The sequence below is a fragment of the Odocoileus virginianus genome, chromosome 9, assembly GCF_023699985.2.
Source record: "Odocoileus virginianus isolate 20LAN1187 ecotype Illinois chromosome 9, Ovbor_1.2, whole genome shotgun sequence".
NCBI classification, from domain to species: Eukaryota; Metazoa; Chordata; class Mammalia; order Artiodactyla; family Cervidae; genus Odocoileus; species Odocoileus virginianus.
Genome location: NC_069682.1, coordinates 4,557,360 through 4,561,217, shown reverse-complemented (window position 1 = coordinate 4,561,217; position 3,858 = coordinate 4,557,360).

Here is a 3,858-nt window from a genome sequence, read left to right as displayed (position 1 = left end):
CTTTTTAATATGCTGTCTAGTTTTGTCACAGCTTTTCTTCCAAGGAGCAAGCATCTTTTAATTTCATGGCTGCAGTCACCATCTGCAGTGAATTTGGATCCCAAGAAAATAAAGTCTATCACTGTTTCCATTATTTCCCCATCTATTTGCCATGAAGTGATGGGACTGGATGCCATAATCTTCATTTTTTGAGTGTGAAGTTTTAGGCTAGCTTTTTCCCTCTCCTCTTTCACTTTCATCAAGAGGTTCTTCAGTTCCTCTTTGCTTTTTGCCATAACAGTGGTGTCATCTGCTTGTCTGAGGTTATTGATATTTCTCCCGGCAATCTTGATTCCAGCTTGTGCTTCATCCAGCCCAACATTTCTCATGATGTACTCTGTGTATAAGTTAAATAAGCAGGGTGACAATATACAGCCTTGATGTATTCCTATTCCTATTTAGAACCAGTCTGTTGTTCCATGTCCAGTTCTAACTGTTGCTTTCTGATCTGCATACAGGTTTCTCAAGAGGCAGGTCAGGTGACCACTGCTGAGTTTTCCAAATTTGCTAGCATACTGAATGAAGCATTTTCACAGCATCGCCTTTTAGGACTTGAAATAGCTCAACTGGAATTCCACCACCTCTGCTAGCTTTATTTGTCATGATGCTTCCTAAGACCCACTTGACTTCATATTCCAGGATTTCTGGCTCTAGGTGAGTGATCACACCATCATGGTTACCTGGGTCATTATCTTTTTTGTTTTTTTAATAGTTCCTCTGTGTATTCTTGCCACCTCTTAGTATCATCTGCTTGTTAGGTCCATAGTGTTTCTGTCCTTTATTGGGACCATCTTCACATGAAATGTTCCCTTGGTATCTCTAATTTTCTTGAAGAGATCTCTAGTCTTTCCCATTCTATTGTTTTCCTCTATTTCTTTGCACTGATCACTGAGGAAGGCTTTCTTATCTCTCCTTGCTATTCTTTGGAACTCTTCATTCAGATGCATATATCTTTCCTCTTCTCCTTTGCCTTTAGCATCTCCTCTTTTCTCAGCTATTTGTAAGGCCTCCTCAAACAGCCATTTTGCCTTTTTTGCATTTCTTTTTCTTGAGGATGGTCTTGATCATCACCTCCTGCACAATGTCATGAACCTCTGTTCATAGTTCTTCAGGCACTCTGTCTATCAGGTCTAATCCCTTGAATCTATTTGTCACTTCCACTGTATAATCGTAGGGATTTGATTTAGGTCATACCTGAATGGTCTAGTGGTTTTCCCTACTTTCTTCAATTTCAGTCTGAATTTCACAATGAGGAGTTCATGATCTGAGCTCCCAGGAAAACTGATTTCCCTGCACTTCCATTCAACTCTTGCTCATGAATTAAAGGTGGTTCAGTGACCAGAAAAAAAGGCAAAGAATCTCAATTGCTGGCAACTGGAGGCCAAGCATCTTGCACCAGTAAGTGTGAGCAGATGTGAGTAGGGCAGCTCCACATGAGTCAACCTCTCATGTAGAGGTATGCCCTAAAGATATGCATAGCAGATAGTGACCCACTATTCCCTGGTTGCTCAGATGCTAAAGAATCCACCTGCAATGTGGGAGACCTGGGTTTGATCCCTGGCTGGGACGATCCCCTGGAGAAGGGAATGGCTACCCACTCCAGTATTCTTGCCTGGAGAATTCTATAGACAGAGGAGCCTGGCGGGCTCCAGTCCATGGGGTCACAAAGAGTCGAATGTGATTGAATGACTGACACTCCCTGCCCAGGACAACATGGGTTTGCCAACCACCCGGTTACTTGTACACCTGAGCCAGGTGCCTTACATTCAGATTGCTTCCAGAAAGTTTGGGAAAATTGGAGATGATCTGAAGAAAGGGCATTAGGCAATTTCCATCCACGGCAGTTGTTCTCACCTGGAGGAAAGTTGTTCTCACCTGGAGGAAATTTTAAACCTCTCTTCCTTCCTGGAGATGTTTGGCACTGGCTGGAGACCTTTTTGCTTGTCTCGTCATGGGGGGAAGATGGTTAGAAGTCAAGGCTACTGCTGAACATCTTACAGTGCACTGGATAGCACCTCCCACGCCACAAAGAATTAGCCATCCTAAAAGTTCAGTTGTGATAGCCTTCAGGGACTCTGATCTAGAGAAACAACATTAGCGGGAAAGAAGAAGCTACAGGTTGTTCATTCCAATTTCGTCTCCTAATCTTTACTCCCAATTTTTGCTCTAACAAAGTTTCTGTTGATTTCTAAAGGTGTTTCTAAGCATGTTGGGAGGCTCATTATGTTTGTGAAACTCGAGTAATTTGAATAAAGGAATAGCATTCTGACCTTTTAAAATGTTTTCAGATGCTGGGCACTGAATTGAAATGTTAAATCCAAAGAACCAACTAATGCCGATTAGTAGTGATATGGCAAAAAGGGCAGTTTTCTTTTGACAAACCAAGTCACGAAGGACAGAAAGAGACTGACACTCAGTGATTAATTTCTGGAATTATGGCTGAATGAATCAAATTATGGATCATTTGATGCCATTAAATTTGAGTTCCTGCATTATATGTGGACCTTTTGCTTTTCAGGCATTCTCAGTGTGTGAAATTGAATGTGCCATTTACAAGCTATCATGTAATTTTCTGTTTTCTGAAACAAAAGCAACAATCTGGATACATTAAAGACCATTATATAATTGACAAACCTGCTTTTTAAAACTTGATCTAAAACAAAATTACTGTCATATGCCAAAGGGAGTTATCCTTAACAATGAAAAATCATTTAAAAATTAAAATTAAAACCCTCTTTGCTTTATTCCAACAAGAATGTCTTCCTTGTGTATGCATTTTCACAGTTTACAGAGTTCGTTTTTTTCATACCTGTTAGCTCACTTGATTTTCAAATTAATCCTGTGAATAGACAGAGTAGATATCATTTTTCCCATTTTTAAAATTAGGAAGCTAAAATTCAAAAAACATAATTTATTGAAATAAAAACTTGGTTGTCGGGAGTTCACTGGCAGTCCAGTGGTTAGGACCCTGTACTTTCAGTGCCGAGGGTGCAGATTCAATCCCTCTCTGGGAAGTAAGATCCCATACCCTGCAAGTTGAGCAGCCACCGAAAAGAAAAAAAAATATTGGTTGTATTACAAATAGCGAACACTAAAGGCTTCCCTGCTGACTGAGATGGTAAAAAGTCCCCCTGCAGTGCAGGAGACGTGGGTTTGATCCCTGGGTTGAGAAGATCCCCTGGTGCTAGATCCCACTCCAGTATTCTTGCCTGGAGAATTCCGTGGATAGAGGAACCTGGTGAGCTACAGTCCATGGTGTCACAAGGAGTCAGACACGACTGAGCAACTAACACTTTCTCTTTCATCGAAACCATACAGTGTTGCTGTTTGTAAGACAAGCAAATTTTTATCACATCATATCACATTTCTTTGACAGTGTTTAATATCAAATTTTAAAAATGTTATCAAAGTATAACATACACTTGAAAAAGTATGCAGATCATAAGTGTGCAAATCAATTAATTTTCACAACCTAGAAGCATCCATGTAACTAGCACTTAGACCAAGAAGCAGAGCATGACCATCATCTCGAAAGCCCACCTCATACCCATTTTGAACACCACTGCACAATTCCCCAGGATAACACCTTACTTGTTTCTGACAGCATTGGTTCATTTTGCCTGTTTTTAGATTTTCTATAAATGTAATCATACATTCTGTCTCTTTGCTGTCTTTCTTTACTCAGTATTAAGTTTTTGAACTCCATTCAGATTATGGGTATGATTGTAGGTCATTCTGAATATTCATCCCATGTGTGACTATTTCAAATTTTCATCATCCAGTGTGACCATTGATGGGCATGGTGGCTGTTTTCCAGCC